The sequence below is a fragment of the Sciurus carolinensis genome, chromosome 9 (genome assembly GCF_902686445.1).
Source record: "Sciurus carolinensis chromosome 9, mSciCar1.2, whole genome shotgun sequence".
Classification (NCBI taxonomy): domain Eukaryota; kingdom Metazoa; phylum Chordata; class Mammalia; order Rodentia; family Sciuridae; genus Sciurus; species Sciurus carolinensis.
Genome location: NC_062221.1, coordinates 68200406 through 68218521, shown reverse-complemented (window position 1 = coordinate 68218521; position 18116 = coordinate 68200406). Strand labels below are relative to the sequence as shown.

At 32.8% G+C, this 18116-nt stretch overlaps 1 protein-coding gene across 4 annotated transcripts in view; it reads right to left on the bottom strand.

Annotated features, from left to right (window-relative positions):
- Znf148 (zinc finger protein 148) overlaps positions 1-18116 on the bottom strand; it is a 130800-nt gene that overhangs the window by 88298 nt on the left and 24386 nt on the right. For 2 of the 4 annotated variants that reach the window (XM_047563631.1, XM_047563630.1), the window contains exons 2-3: positions 7047-7128; positions 113-248 (exon numbers count right to left, since the gene is read on the bottom strand). The gene's annotated coding sequence lies outside the window, so the exon portion shown is untranslated. The remainder of the gene's footprint in view (positions 1-112; positions 249-7046; positions 7129-18116) is intronic. The other 2 variants (XM_047563633.1, XM_047563632.1) reach the window with 2 other exon arrangements.

Here is an 18116-nt window from a genome sequence, read left to right as displayed (position 1 = left end):
AAATTAAAACAGAAAAAAACTATTATATAAACAACAAAATTTTAACAGCAAGGTTTCACGTTTGAAAAAATTTTACTAACTCAAGATTATGAAAAGTAAGTATTAAAATTACCTGAGACTAGGGTAAAAATGAAGACTTCAAGGAAGAGAATGCTGTAGAGTTGAAAAATAAATCATGGTTGAGTTTCTACCTTTCACAGGCTTCAGAAACCCTCAATACCACCTTAATCACTTATGCCATCCAAATCCTACAATAAAACATACACATACACAACAAACAAATCACATTACTTATGGAGGGAAAGAAAGCTATACAAATACAGTTATGTGCAACCTGGTATAAATTCAGAAGTGACCACTTTTTGAAAATTCAGTAATGTTATGTCTGAATGACCAATGCACTGGCTTGTTTTTTAGGTATGAAACAAAATAGGACAGTGGTAGTTAGTAACTGAGGATTAACCCTGGTCTTGTAAAGAATAATTTGCTTACATTTGTAATCTATAGTCTTAGAGATAATAGTAATTGAAGGAAATGCAGAAGATCTAAAATGTTAGAAAAGATAAAACAAAGAAAGGAACCACTGAAAAACACCACTCTTATCTGCTTTGTAAAGTCTATAAAAGGAAAAGCAAACAAAATGGCAGGCCTTAGAAATAACAAACACAAACAATACCATACCAAACACATGTGCATTCACAATAGAAAAGATTATAGTTCTAAAATCATGTTAAATACCTAAATAAAAAACTTGGTCAGCAAGGATATCTTCTTGAACAGGAGGAGCTAACCGAATCATACAGAAAATGTGGAGTATATCCAAAAACAAAAAACAAAAAAAAGTCCAGGTTGTACATAAGAAAACATCCTGACAGTAAGCATTTCTGACCATACCATCAGACTGAAGATTTTATGGAATTTCCTACCCTGAAGATCCTTAAAAATAATATTCTTACCTATCAAAATTAGTGTGTGCTAGGTGTAGTGGCACACACCTATAATTCCAACTATAACAAAGGTTTATTAGGAAGATCGCCAAATTCAAGGAAGGTTTGGCAATTTATGAAGGTCCTATCTCAAAATAAAAGGGGCTGGAGAATGTAGCTCAGTGGTAAAGTGACCTTGAGTTCCATTCCCAGTACTTTAAAAAAAAAAAAGGTTTGTATATACTCCTTCACAGGAAGCTTGGAGATAAATGAAAGATTCTATAATGTTCTACCAGTTTACAAGGATACAAAGACAAGAAATCTTCCCCCACACAAAGTAAATCCAGTAATAATTTCATCTGTGAATTTCAAAAAGTATTACATTAATTTATTTTTTAAAAATATTTCAAGATCGTTAGCATATTTTTAAAAGTTCAATTCCTGATAGAGTTATTTATCTCAGTATCCTTCAATTTCAGAGTTTTCTGGGATATTCATGCTCATTTATTTTCCCAAATAAAACTTTTGTCAAAAATAAAATGTTGCTTTGTTTCAACAACAGAATTGTATTACACAAAAACCAAAATGAAAACAACAGTAACAACAAAAACCATGTGTGGGAGGAAGTAATCACAATCCAGAAATTCTACAATATTAAGAAAAATGCCATTTTCAACAATTACAAGACACACAAAAAATATGTGACCCATATTCATGAAAAATACCAGCTAACACGGTGTCTTATATATGTTGGCTGAAACAAAGATTTCAAAACATCTATTACAGTTGTGTTAACATAAAGGAAGGAACCCATGTTTTAACTTTTTTAATTAAGAAAATTAAATTTTTTAATTATTAAAATTAATTATTTAAATATGAAAATTATCAACCATTAAGATTTTCAATAAAAACACAGCAATTACATAAATGAACTCTAATTCTGAAGATGAAAAGCATAATAACTAAAATCTTTTTAAAAACTAATCAGAAGAGCTGGGCATGGTGACACACACCTATAATCCCAGCAATTTGGGAGGCTGAGACTGGAGGATCCCAAGTTTGAGGTCAGCCTCAGCAACTTAGTAAGGCCCTAAGCAACTTAGGGACACCCTGTCTCAAAATAAAAAATAAAAAGAGCTGGGTATGTGACTCAGTGGTTAAGTGCCCCTGGGTTCAGTCCCCATTATTTAAAAAAAAAATAAAAAACAAAACTTAGCAGAAGGGCTCAATAGCTGATCGAGATAACAAAAGAAAATTAGTGACCTTAAAGACACATTAATAGAAAGTATCCAATTAAAATATGGAGAGAAAAAAATGACTAAAAAAAAAAAAAAGCTTAAGAGACATGTGGAACATCCAGCTTGCCAACATTTCTGGAGGAAGGAAGAGAGAAGAGTTTAAAAAAATTAATAAATCATAGGACGAAAAATGTCCAGATTTGACTTCTTTCCTCCTTTCTTTAGGAAAATAAATCTATAGATCCAAGAAGCCCAAGGAACTTCAAGCAGAATAAATACAAAGAGACCTATTCCTGGACACATCATAGTCAAACTATTGAAAGCAAACACAAGGGGGAAAATCTTGAAAGCAGAAGAGAAAAATGACCCAGCATGTTGCAGGCCATCATCATAGATGAATGGCTAACTTCCAACCAGAAACAAGAGAGGCTAGAAGACAGTGGCATCACACACGCAAAGAGTCGAAAGCAAAAGAGTGTCAACCAAGAAGAAAACAGCAAGACTATTTTTCAAAAATGAAAATCCCTGATAAACAAAGACAAAATTTTTTGCTAGGAGACTTGATTTACATGAAATATTAAATAAAGGGCGTCCAGGAAGCTGAAAGGAAAAGACACTAGACTGAAATGCAAAAGAAGCAATGAAAAGCACCAGAAATGGCAAACACATGGGCTAATCTAAAATAACAAAACCTTACTTCTTTTAAAGACCTAAGAAGGTACAAAGAAATGATTATAACTTTGAACTGCTGAATTTATAACACATATATAGATATATATATTATAATAGTGGCACAATAGAAGAGAAAATGACCTATAATGGACAAAGTTCCTGTATCTCAATGGTATTACGCAGATTGATAAATGTATAATATAATGCCAACACACCACAAAGAAAATACCTTTTAAAATATAGTAAAAAGTCAATGAAGTAATTAAAATAGCACACTAAAAAGTATTTAATACAAAAGGCACTAGAGACAGAGGAACAAAAACATAATAAACATATACAAAAGAAATAGCAAAAATAAAAATGTAAATCCAGAACTGGGGCCATAGCTCAGTGGTAGAGCACTTGCCTCACATGAGTGAGGCACTGGATTTGATCCTCAGCACCAAATAAAAATAAATAAATAAATAAATAAATAAAATAAAGGTATTGTGTTCATCTACAACTAAAAAATTTAAAAATAAAAAAGGAATGTAAATCCAATGAAATCCACAATTACATGTGAATGATCTAAAAGCCAGAGACTATCAGATTGTAGGAAAAAAACAAACTTCAATTATAATGCTGTCAACAAGCAACACTCTCTTACATTTGAGATTTATAGTAAAAAGATGGGGGGGAAAGATTCAGAATCAGTAACAATAAAGATAGCTGGAATGGTCATATTAATATCAGATAAAAAGACTGCAGGAGGGCTGGTGATGAGGTAGAGTGCTTACCCAGACACACAAGGCCCCAGGTTCAATCCCAAACACCACAAAAAATAAAATAGACTTAAAGACAAAGAACGTGTTTCATAATGATGTAGTCAACAAATCAAGAAGATAAAATAATTGTATATGTACCTAGAAGCAGAGCCCCAAAATAATAACTGATGTGGCTGAAAGGAAAAATATGCAATTCAACAATTAAATGGGAGATTTCAAAACCCACAATCTACATAATTGAAAGAATTTAAAAAACACATAAAATTAGCAGATACACGTGACTTGAACCATATTGTCAACCAACTAGACCTTCTTGGCATATAAAGAAAACTCTACCAACAGTAGAATTCACATTGTTTCCAAACACACATGGAATTTTCTCCAGCAGGTCCATAACATGAAGAAATAAAATAAGCCTCAATAAATGTAAATTTTTTATTCATTATAAAGGAATAATCTATAATTATAAATTCATATTTATTATATAAATTATAATTTTATAAAAGGGATATGCACTGTAAATTATAAATTATTAATTTATAATTATAAATCAAATGTAAAATTTATAATTATGAAACAAATTTAAAAATTAGTATCAGAGAATATTAATTTTAAAATTAAAAGTCATACAAAGCATGTTCTCCAATGATAGCAGAATTAGCAAATAAATTATTAAGAATACAAGCTATAATAAGTGTTGGCAAAGTTGTGGGGAAAAGGTACACTCATACATGGTTGGTGGGAATGCAGATTAGTGCAACCACTTCGGAAAGCAGTATGGAGATTCCTCAGAAAAAACTGAACGGAACCACCATTTGACCCAGCTATCCCACTCCTCAGTTTATACCCAAAGGACTTAAAATCAGCATACTACAGTGACACAGCCACATCAATGTTTACAGCAGCTCAATTCACAATAGCTAGATTGTGGAACCAACCTAGATGCCTTTCAACAGATAAATAGATATAGAAAATGTGGTACATATACACGATGGAATATTACTCAACCTTAAAGCAGAATGAAATTATGGCATTTGCAGATAAAGGATGGAACTAGAGAATATCATGCTATGTGAAATAAGCCAATCCCAAAAAACCAAAGACCCAATGTTTTCTCTGATAAGTGGATGCTGATCCATAGTGGGGGATGGTTGGGGAAGTATGAACTGAATTTTGCAGAGGAGAGAGTGAGTGGATAGAGAGGAGGGTTGAGGTGGGATGGGAGGGGAAGGACCATGGATTGTGAGACAGACATTAATACCCTATGCATGAAAAAAATTTTTAAAAACATATTTATCATTGTCAAAAAAAGTTAATGAAAATAAATACAAGTTAAAAAAAGAATCAGTAAATAAAATTTCTATTACTTTTTAAATTGTTCTATTATAATTTAAATTATTTAAAGTCTGCATCTATAGATAAAGGAGTATTTCTGGGAAAGCAATAATTATAGTGATTCAGCTCTACTTTATTACAAATGGTTAACCAGTTATCCTCACTCCATTTAATGAGTGATCATATCTCTTCTACACTTTTAAACACTTGCACTATTCAATTTTGTATGTATTTGTAGGGCCTGTTTCTATAATCTACTGTTCAACTTTTTCAAGTACTATAGTTCACTAAATCTAAAACTGCCAATATTAAGACACAAAAGTATTTTATGTGTCACTAAGAGAAAAAAAGAATGCCACACTATGACAAAAAGCCATACAAAGTACGTTCTCCAATGTTCTACGAGGGATTTGTGTCATTCAAAGATGCTTTAATATGGAAGGGAAAGTTGAGTCCTAGACTCAAGGATGACACCTAACACAGAACTCTCTACCCTACTCTACCCTACTCCAACATAAAGAGGAAGATCACCATATTCTATCAGAAAAAAATCAGAACTTCTGTAGGATAAAAATGAAACCAAAATCAAAAGATAAGCAAAAATATTTCCCTAGCAAATGACAAGGACATCCTTTCCCTAATTCACATATACACAAAGAGACCCAAAATATACCATATGACCAGTATTAATGGGGAAAAGAAGCAAAGCTAATAAATAAAAAACTGACATATATAAAAATGTCTGATATTAGCTAGTGTTATCAAGGAGACAGACGGATTCCCACTCTGTTAAAGTACTGATACTGGGCATTCTTTTATTCTTAATTATTTATACATATATTTTTTAGTTGTTGATGGACCTTTATTTTTATTCATTTATTTATATGTGGTGCTGAGAATCGAACCCAGTGCCTCACACATGGTAGGCAGGCTCTCCACCACTGAGCCACAACCTCAGCCCATGATAATGGGCATTCTTTTTTGGTTAGGCAATCCACCTAGCAAACTCTAACACACAGAAGCTCTTTAGCGCAACTATTTTTCCCTTAGGAATTTAAACTCCAACTATGTTTTAAAATATCTACAAAGGTAAAACCATCTTTGTATATTTATTTCATGACCATTTATATTAGCAAATATAACCTAAATATCCATAAACAGGTGGCCAGTTAAAATAATTGATACATCCAAATACTAGAATACTACTCGGAAAGAAATGAGAAGGAATGATATGCAAAGATACAAAAGATTTTTACCTAGTACCACAAAAAAATGCATGCTGCTGAAAGTATGCACAGCATCCATCTAAAACAAATGTAAATACAAGATACAAAAATAAAGGTTTGTATATGTACAGAAAATGTTTGGAAGAATATACAGTGCTAATAATGAATGAGAAAATGGGAGAACTTTTTTTATGACATGACATTTTCTATTGCTTAAGTGTGTATTCCTCTTATAATAAAGCTGGGTAAAAAAATGAAAAGTGACAAACATGACAATTAAGAAAAAAGGAGGAAATCCTAAAATATGGCCAGTAAACTGCTAATATTTTCAATTCTCAAGTGTTAAATGAATTCTCAAATTTTCAAACTCATGGAGACACTTTTTAGAATTTTTATCATCATTAATAAATGGCATGAGGATGTGCCTCTGACAGATATGTAAATACCTTGAAAACTGTTATATATTTAATTTTCTTTCATTTTGTTTGAAAGATAAAAGTACAGGCTTACTATATGTGCTAATACAGGCCAACAAGAAAGGAAAGGGTCATCTGTTTTCCTGATGTAAGGGAACCTGGGTTCAGGAAAAAAGCAAGTAATATATAATTAACCAAAAAAAAAAAAAAAAAAAAAAAAGATAATGACTTCATCTTACAAAACCAGTAACATTATTTTCAACATGCAGATATTCACATGTACAAATAGGGGTATCATGTGATTTGTACATAACATTTGTGCTACATGTAAGTGAGTAAAAAAGGAAAAGGGATTCTCCAGTAAAAGCAAAGTACTACCCAACAGTTTTGAGCATGCACATCCATATGCAAGGCCATGAGTATCTTACCGTAGGAAGAAACTAAAAGATTGAGTAGAACAATGAATTACCTCTATAAAATGTGTCAGGCAAATGCCCATCCCGCCAGATCACTTGACTGAATTTCCAAGCTGCTGATTGCTCCCCTCTATCCTATAAAAGTACAAAATACAGGTTATCCCCTCCAAAGAATCAGAATTAGAAACAGTCTTAAAGTCGGGATGAAATAGTTATAGCTAAATGTGAAAAATCTAACAAAACTCTTTCCATAGTAGAAACTGCTGAATTAAACATAATTAGCAGCAACTAATACTTCTTGACCCATCAGTGCTTTATAAGCATCACAAATAAAATTGGACTTTTTCAAACATAATTTCTAGTTAAAAGGTAAGATTTCTTTAAAGTATGAATGATAACTTTGAATCATCTTAAAACAGAAAAAGCAGAAATGTGTTTCATTAAAAGCACTGCAAATACTCTCCATTATTCAAATAGTATTACTTTACTGAACAAACAGTAACATTTCCCCCAGCTCTTAAATATATTAAGAATGTAGTTTCATAAATAACAGAACTAATAAATACTTTAAAATTTTAAGGGAAAAGGTATTCTTAAAACTAAATTGGTCTGTTGATGTTTTTTAAATGGCATGCTATCATCAATCTATCAGAGACTAATACAGAAAATTAACACTCTTTGTTGGTAGTACATTGATACTGGACCAGATAGTTCTCTTCACATAACTGGAGTACTTTTTTCCAGCTATATAAACGAAGATAATGAAAATTTAAAGCCAAATTATCAGAAACAAAAAGTAGGACAAATGAAATATTTTATCAGAAACAATAAAGCATTTTATGTAACAGTTCTAACACATTTTTAGGTTCAAAAATATATTCCAAGTTAATAAAAGCAGAACAAGAGAAATTCAAAATCTCTAGAAAATAACCTAGTACATTAACTCAAAATTGTGTTTATATAATTTTTAATAAAGGGATTATAGTATTTCTGATAACTTAGCATTCTCTAGTCCTTAGCCAGACAGAAGTGTAGTTGCTAAACTAGTTACAAGAAAAAGACCTATTTTAAAATAACTCATTTCTTCTAAGTTCTTAATTGCCTGCCTCAAAGTTTTCTAGCATTCAAAAAAACATACATGCCATTAATCTCAATTATATTTATTTGTTTGTTAAGACAAGATCACACTATATTATGAGGGCTGACCTAGAACTCCTGGGCTCAAGTGGTCCTCCCGCCTGGCCATCCTGAGCAACTGGAGCTATATATACATGGCACTGTTGGCTCAAAATTATTTGTAAATTCGTACTTCTAGCCTGACATGGTAGTGCACACCTGTAATCCCAGCAACTCAGAAAGCTGGGGCAAAGGGGGTCACATGTTCAAAGCCAGTCTCAGCAATAGTGAGGCCCTTAGCAACTTAGTGAGACTCTGTCTCAAAATGAAAAAATAAAATAAAAAGGGATGGGGATGTCGCTCAGTGGTTAAGCACCCCAGGGCTCAACACCCAGTTAAAAAAAATTTACAACAATAGAACCAAAATAATAACAAAAAACATGAATCCCAAACTTTACTGAAAGTAGGTAAAGCAAAACTATCTGCACTACACTGCTATTTACTAGTCTATTAGAATATTATACATTCTCTATATATTTCTACATTTGTTACTATATTTAATTTTTATAATTACTAAGTTTAATAGAAAAAGCAATTCAAATCTATACACAGGAAATAAACTTGTTATCAAATTGAGACATTTTAATATTGTGTTTTTTTAAAGTTCATTTACTATACCCACTCTACAATCAAGACAATATTTCACATCTCATCACAGAATATGTAACATCTACAGAATGGACAAATAAATTTGAAATGTTAATACAATCCTCATTTTCACAAAAAATATACTCATCTTCTTGCATTGCTTCTTATTGAAAGTACTAAATTAAGGCTGCCAAACATCAAAGAATATAACTAAATCTGTTAAAAGAGAAGGAAAAAATAAAATAGTGAAGCAAGATGTGAAAGGAAATATGCCACATACACAAAATAATTTAAACTCAAAAATCTGCACTTATAAACATTATTTTTTTAATATCTTTCTCATGACAACCTTTCTTCTACCATGGAAACCCACAATTTCCCCTAAGTCCTCTGTCACATAAGTATTTATTTCTAAAACCCCAATTCATTCAGTATAATTGCAATTTCATTTTCTCCTTTGAATCTTTATTCTGCTTTCTACTCTCCCATTCCTCTCCACTATGAATGAGAAGAGAACCTACCATCTGGAAACTAAAATCCTACAAGTATAAAAAGGTATAAAGCTACTTGGACAATCACTCAATAAACCCTATAGGCAAGATTTCCCCCCTTCCTTTGCCTGCTCTCCCACTTTAGCAATTAGCAAATATTGCTTCTTTGCAATTCTTCAAATATTTCACTAGTTAAATGCTACCTGCATATAATCATTTGTGCAAATATAAAGACTAAACATATACTTATATCTACTCTATCAGGATAGTATTTTTTTAATCAGTCAATGACACCCTGTTATACAATAATGCAAACACAGACTTTTCCTTTTACATGGTATCAACTTTAAATCTATTTAATAATTAAGGTAATTTTGTACCAACACCAAGTTCAATAACTATGGCACAGGCAGAAAATAAATGGAACACTTTACAGGGCCCATTTACTACATTCTTTTCATTAGTTTTTTTTTTTTTTTTTTTTTTAATTCTGTTTTGTTTCTGTGGTACTGGAGATCAAACCCAGGGCTTCCCAAATGCTAGGCAATGCTGTACCACTGAGCTACATCCCAGCCCCAAAATTTAGTTGAGATGGACTGGTCATGTTCCAATATACTTACTAGAAGGTGGTCTGATTTACTTTGAGCTAATATTTTTATCATTAATTCAGTTAACATTTTGATCACCTGATTTATATCTACAATACACTAAGATTCCTCCGACATACATAAATACCACAGTCTCTGTCCAAAGTTCACAATTTAGCAAGGATGGTCAGTACTCCTAACAGTAAATGTATATAATAAAAATGCACTAAGTGCTACAATTGAAGCTTACATAATTTGTCATAGAAAAGACAAATTAGAGAGCAATTATCCCTTTGCTACCTTTTCAAAAGAAGCTGACCTTTTAATGTTGACACACACATAAGAAAGCAAAGAGTATATACTTCAGATTTTGTTCAGAAGTGTTACAGGACTTTGCTGGTGTTAATTTACTTAATGCAAACACCGAACCTATGAGAATGGCAGAGATTGAACATCTCTAATCCAAAAAAAAGTTGAGTACCAATATTGTGCCCACAAGTAGAAAATTCCATACCATGAAACAGTTTCATGCACAAAATTATGTAAAATATTGTACAAAAATGCCTTTAGGCTATGTAGATAAGGTGTATATGAAACACATAAATGTCATGTTCAAACTTAGATCTCATCCCCAAGATACCTCATTATGTATATGCAAAATTCTCAAATTTTAAAAATCCAAAATACTTCTGGTCCAAGCATTTCAGATAAGGGATACTCAACCTGTACTACTATTATTCACACTTTTACAGATAAGAAAACTAAAGGGTTATGTAATTTATCCAAAGATACACAAGTAGTAAGTGGCAGAACCTAAGTCTTTATAATGGTCTATGAGGTCCTACATGCACAGTTGTGCTAGTCCCACCCCATCACTATCTCATACCTTCAATTTCAGACCTCACCTTCTATATTCTTCTATATTATTCCCGGGCCACAGTGATCTCCCATTCTTGCTAGAAAGTTCCAATAGACCTTAAAGTCTATTGCACTGGTTGTTCCTGTCTTGAACACACTTCTCTTACCCACAGATCCTCATAACCAAATTCTTTACCTCCTTCAAAGAATTTGTTTTATTCATTGATATATCCCAAGTGCCTAAAACAGTGCTTTGCACACAGTACACATCTCTTAAGGAATTAAATAAAGTTAGAATTGAGAAAATTAATCACAACACATTTTCTCTTAGTTACAAAATCACAGAAAACAAAACCAAGGCATGCAGAAAAGACACCCAGGTCACATTTATCTGGGAAACCTCCTCCTAAAATCTCGTGGGTTTTTGACAACATTACCCATGAAAATTTCCCTTCAAAGGCTTAAAGGTCTTTACAATAGAGATCCAACTTACTGATGAGTTCAATATAAAATCTATAAAACACTGTAACAAATGCACATGATCATTCTTAGCAATGAAATAGTTTAGTCCTACCTAACTTAATTTCCAATGTCTGTTTTAAAAGAATGCTAATAACAAATTTCAGAAGCTTTCTTTGGTATAAGCCTCAAAATACTGCCTATACTTTGTAACAGACAGGAAGTTTTTGTTTTCTCAAATATTTCATAGCTTCAAGTTTGGTTCCAGGAAAATTAGACAACTTCTTATGATATATCTTTTGAGGCTGTGATTGTGGCTCAGTGGTACAGTGCTTGCCTAGCATGCATGAGGCACTAAGTTCTATCCTCAGCACCACATAAAAATAAATAAAGATATTGTGTCCATCTATAATTTTTTGAAAAAGTATGTCATTATATTGTTTACAGGGTAGGCTTTCTATCTTCCAAATTATATTATAAACCATCTTCCTCCTTATCTAGAAAAGATTGCAAAAGATGAGGTCTTATGAATTCATGTAGCAAGATCCAAACAAAAGATGTTAGAAGAAATTCCCACAAAAATTCTCAAGAACATTAATTTCTAAGGCAGCAAATTAAAAATAATATAATTAAAAGTCACCTAATATTCTCCTTATATCAGTGAGGGCAATTACATATTTGAATATGCTGTAATCCATACTGCTGGAATGCTGAAGCCAATTTTTAACAGTAGTCAAGAGCTGACAGTTAAATTTCCGGAATTTGTAAGCCAACTGTTAAACAAACCCATCATCAAAAATTGCATTTTACCATAAAATAATTAATATAAAAGAAGAATCTAATCAAAACTCAACCATTAGCGTACACCTATAAAGCCAAGTACTTAAGAGGCAGAGGCAAGTGGATCACAATTTGGAGGCCAGCCTGGGCAACTTGGTAAGAACCTATTTCTAAATATAATAAAAAGGGTTAGGGATATAGTTCAGTGGTAGAGCCCTGGTTCAATTCACAGTACCGATACACAAACAACTCTCAACTGTTTTGTAATTATTTCACTGTATCATGTACTTTAATGTTACTCCCAAATATGACCATTCCAAAAGAGTCATTCACTGATAAAGAACACAATTCTTGATTAATTAAGGCTTTCTGAAAGATTCATTAAAATGTGCTTATAAATTTTTCACTATGCTCCTATAAACTCTGCCAAATAAAAAGGTTGTCCTACAAATAAAATTAAAGCAACAAAAGGATAATTTACCATACACATGGTATAAGAATCTGAAACCAAGTCAGGCACAGGTGGAGTGCACCTGCACCAGTTACTCAGTAGGCTGAGGCAGGAGGATCACTTGAGTCCAGGACTTAAAGGCCAAACTGCACAATATAGTGAGACCCCTGCCTCAAAAACAAATAAATAAATAAATAAGTAAATCTGAAACCAAAAATACTTAAAATTTAGCATTTTTTAATTATATCACATTTTATACACTAAACATTGATCAAGTTATAGTTTTAATTAGCTCTTAACTTTTAAGATTTAATGATGCTTTAAATAAAATTAGAAAAAATAAAAAGCAAAAACTTACTGCAGGCAAGAGACCTCTAGGAAAACAGAATTTTTATATAGTGACAAAGCAAATAATAGGCATCTCACTCTTTCTTTGTTTTGGTAGTACAGATTGAACCAGAACCTGGAGCATGTTAAGATAGTAGTATTACCCACTAAGCTATACCCCTAGCTATGTATCCTTTTAATTCACACTAACTGCTCTGAAAATTTAAGTTATTAAGACTCTAAGGAATAAAGTCCCTTTTTATACATTTTGAACTAAAACTGATACCTGAATAATGGTATACTTTTCATAACCAGATCCACTCAAAGAAAGAATGAATTCAAACCAATCACCCCAGAAATTACTTGACCCATTCTTCCTCATATTTTTTTGGAGGTGGGGGTGGGATCTAAACCCAAAGGCACTCTACCAGCGAACCACACCCTCACCCCCACCTTTCTTTTTAGACAGGATCTCAATAAGTTGCCCAGGCTGGCCTCGATCTTGTGATCCCCCGTCTCAGCATCCCAATTCACTGGCATCACAGGTGTGCACTACCATGTTCATTATTCTCCATTTCTACTCTCACCAAAAATCAAGCAAAAATATTAAAAACTTAGCAACTTAAAAGATAAAGTAAAATAAAGCCACAAACTGAAAATTTTCACCTCACCCGGACCTCTTCAAATCAACTAACCAGTAAACATTTGGTAAACAAAAAAACACTGTCACTTACATTAGCAAAAACAAGCATTTTTATGAACTCAAACTATGAAGTTCTACAAATATAGAACCCTTAAATCTAAATCACCTATTATGGGGGGGTCCCAAACTAACCCTATGGCAGTGAGAATTACATTATCAAACTATGTAAAAAAAAAAATTAACTAGTCCAAGTTAATTTTAAGACTAGTAAGACATCAACCTCAAGAAAAAGCTGTTTTATTTCTACATGAAGTTTTAATGAATAAACATTAATTCTGCAAATAAAATCTTAAAAAACATTTTTTACTATGATGATCAAGGTCAAACAAATATTCAAACGATCTCCTCAAAGAAGATACAAGCATATTCTGATGAAGTACTTCACAGTTTACAAAGTGCATTCACATGTGTCATTTTATTTGATCCCTACAACTAACTGGCAGGTTTTATTGTTTGTCTCATTCTATGGATGATGAAACCGAGGTTCAAGAGGTTAAATACCCAAGGTTACACAATATGTAAGTGACAAGGCAAAGACCTCAACCAGATTCTCTGCTTCTTGATAAATGTCTATTCTAACTTAACACCATAGGAAAGGTCATTCTCAAGTTAAAACATGTTTAATGTTATTCTTACCATTCTCTGGCAGTCGGAAAAAAAAGAATATCTTGGAAATAAGTATAATAACCAATGAATACAAAATTTGAAATGAAAATGCAATCTACAATGAGCTACTGATGCACATTAACAGAAAATTCATCTAATGTTTATAACACAAAAATCAGTGTAATGCAACAACTAAGCCTAGAAAAGATTATATGAAAACTTACTCAAAAACTAAAGTTTAACACTTTTTGTTGTTTTAAATTTTATTTCAACTTGACTTTTAAAGTGTCAATTCTTTGTGAACAAAAAATGTTAAAATACTATTAAAAGTCAAAGAAAATGAAATTATTAATTTTAATATGAAGTATAAATATGCTTATTTTAAAACTTGGACAAGGGCCTGAAAAAGTCCTATTCTATTTCCAGTTCACTTTTTTTTTGACAATTTTCACACTATTCAATGACAGAGTCAATCATTCTTATCAACTCCATCTATGAAACATGCCAGGAATTATGATGGGCACCAATCACAGGATAGAGGTATGCCCCACATAAAAGAAATGGTATAATCCTGACCTAATGATTTCATTTTTAATCTGATTAGGAAATTCAGAACTGTCATAAGAGTCCATCAGAGAATACCTCAAGAAATGGCTGAAAAGGAACCCAGTGATTTGTCCAAATTTCCAGGAAATGTAGTAAGTTTGAATACCTCCATGAAAAGTATTTATTGGTGAGACATGTTTTTTTTAATGGTGAAAGATGACTTACCAAGCTAACTCATCACTTAGAAACACAAGTTTCCACTACCACAGAACAGACATTTTCTTTTTGGGGTAAAATTATTCTCAATTAGAAAACCAGGGAATGCAGAAACAGGACATTTCCCCTTTTTCAATCTATGAATTAGTAACACTGATAGCATGCTACAAGACTTTCAAACTTGTTTTGAAAATGTTTAATGGTATTAAAATACTATTACACATTACTGAAATAAACATAAACATAAATAATCTCTTAAACACATCTTTGAATACAGGATTCTAAATGCTTATGAAACAAATGCATAGTAAAATACACATCTATTTCTTAGCACCTTCTTGAACTGGCTATGAGTGACATCTAAAAACTTCCTAGTACGCATCAACAACGTGGCTTGTAACTGAAGTACACATTTATATGATGCTTAAAAAATCATAAAGCAAATATACACATATATGCCCCACTTAATAATTGGGATACATTCTGAGAAATAGGTGATTTCATTTTTATGCAAATATAGAGTATACTTACACAAACTAAGATGGCTATAATGTCATTAAGTGATATAATCTTAGGAGGCCACTATCATCCATGTGGTCCTTCACTGATTCAAGGCATTACTGTACAGTGCATGACTGTACCATTATTTTCTTTTCTTTTTTTTTTTTTTTTTTGGGGGGGGGGGGGGGTTACCAGGGATTGAACTCAGGAGCACTGGGTCACTGAGCCACATCCCCAGCACTATTTTCTATTTTATTTAGAGACAGGGTCTCACTGAGTTACTTAGTGCCTCACTTTTGCTGAGGCTGGCTTTGAACTCACAATCCTCCTACTTCAGCTTCCTGAGCCCCTCAGATGACAGGCATGCGTCACAGCACCCAGCTACACCAGTATTTTCAACACCGAAATAACCCATTAGATGAAACTGATGTGGTTCATAAAAATTAATGAACTTGAAGTTGCAGATAAAATGGCCTCGGATCTACTATTCTCTGGGCCTCCTACACTAAGCACAAGCTATAAACCAATCACAGAAATGCAACAAGGAACAATGAAAGAAAACCTGAGAGTTGTTAAGGCACTAACCCAATTTGGGATCCCAGAACTGAAGAAACACAAGGGCAGACCCCACACCCAAGAGAAGGCAACTCAGACCTGGCATTCCCTATTCACCAACCTAGCTCAGAAAGCAGACCAGAAAGTCACAATCCTCCCCTAAATCCAACTGAGGTCCCTCTGGCAATATCAGGTGAGGGAGATGAACTGGAAGCCCAGTCAACACAGGCAACCAAAGTACTCTCCTTCTCTATTTGTCCTGAGATGTCTGTTTTCTGTCTACAGATGCAGAAGCAAGTAGGCAAAACCAAGGGACTCAGTCATAGCAAGTGGCTCAGTATGGACCAAGACTCTTCCTTGCCCAAAGAAACCAGAGCAGGAAAGAAGAAAAGGAGGGGATAAACAGGTAGGGATCCCACCCAAATCCTCTCCCACCTGAACCCAATCAGAAACCCAGCATGGGGAAACAACTTCTGTTCCTCAGGAAGCACCAGAAGGGAGCATGTCTCTGAACCCCAGCAAATCAGACAAATCAAGCAGACTACAAACTGAAAATTACACCGCCACTAAAACCACAGACTTCAAAAGTGGGCCAAAACCTGGATATTAAACCAAAAAGACAGTAACTGCCTGCTAAAATTTAAAAAAAGAAAAATAAAGAAAAAGAAAAATTAAATAGGACCCAGAGTTTCCTAACACAATAAACAAAAACACCCAAGAAAATCACAGCATGAGTGAGAATTCTAAGACAACTAAAGGCAACAGAGATGAATCAGATATTGGAATTGGTTGATAAGGATTTGAAAGCAGTCACCATAAAAATGTTTCAGCAATCAAACATTCTTCTGAAACAAGTGAAAAAAATGGAAAATCTCAGCCAAGAAAGAAGTAAAAGAAAATTATGGAATCAAAAATGTAAAATAACAGATTTTTAAAACTTGCTGGGTGGGCTCAATACACACATGGAAATGACAGAGAAGAGAACACACTGAACTTGAGGACAGAAAATTAGAATTCATGTATTCCAAATAACAGAAAATAAGTAGAAAAAAACAAAAAAGTCTTAAAGAACAGTCAAGCAATAACGAAGATCCAATCCATGCAATTAAAGTCCTAGAAAGAGCAGAGCTGAGGCAGTATTAGAAGAAATTATGGCTACAATCTTTTCAAATTCAGCAAATACTAACTTGCAGATCAAAAAAGTGAACAAACCCCAAAGAGGATAAACCTATAATTCACACTGAGGAACAGCCAGCGGTAGCATGTGTTGAGGTTCTGGTTTTGATCCCCAGCATCAGAGGGGGAAAAAATCCACACTGACATATCATAATTAAATGTTCAAAAACTAAAAACAAAGAAAAAAACTTTGAAAGCAGTCAGAGAAAAATGATACTTTACCCATAATGGAACACTAATTCAAATGACACCAGAATTTCTCATCTAACACCAGAAAGGCCAACAATACAAGTTGTGCAGAATTTTTCACACAGTCGGGGACTGGGTGCGATAGTAATAACTGTAAACCAAGAATTCTATACCCAGTGAAAGTACACATCAGGAATACTGATGAAAGAAAAAACAATCTCAAAAGATGAAAAACTAAAAGAATATGTTGCTAAAAGTCTTCCCCACAAAGATTGGCTGAAGAAAATTTTCTAAACAGGAAATGATTAAGAATAAAAAATATAAAGAACATAGGAATGTCAGGAAGGAAGAAGAAATAGGAGCATGAATATAGATTAAAAAAAGATCTTTTCAACTTCATTAGTTTTATAAATATTTGATGATTCCAACAAAAAGTATAACACCACCTGACACTGACAATTATATTTAAAACTAGAGAAGGTACAAGATAAAAAAAATTAAAAATGAGGTTTTCACACTTCAGTTAAATGGGTAAAATACTGACACAACTAGACTGTTATAAGTTACATATACATACTGTAATAACCAGAACAACCACTAGGAACATCATACCACAAGAAAGGCTTTTTAAAATTATAAATAAATCAAGATGAAATCCTAAAAAATATTCAATTAATTCATAGGAAAGCAAGAAAACAAACAGTAATAAACACCAGAGAAATTAAAATAAATAAATAAAATGGCAGACTTATGTGCAAATAGTCTAAATAAACCAATCACAAGATAGATTAACAGTGTTGTTTTGTTTTGTTTTGTTTTGTTTGTAGTTGCAGATGGACAGAATGCCTTTATTTTATTTTTTTATTTGTTTATTTTTATGTGGTGCTAAGGATTGAACCCAGGGTGGTCTCACA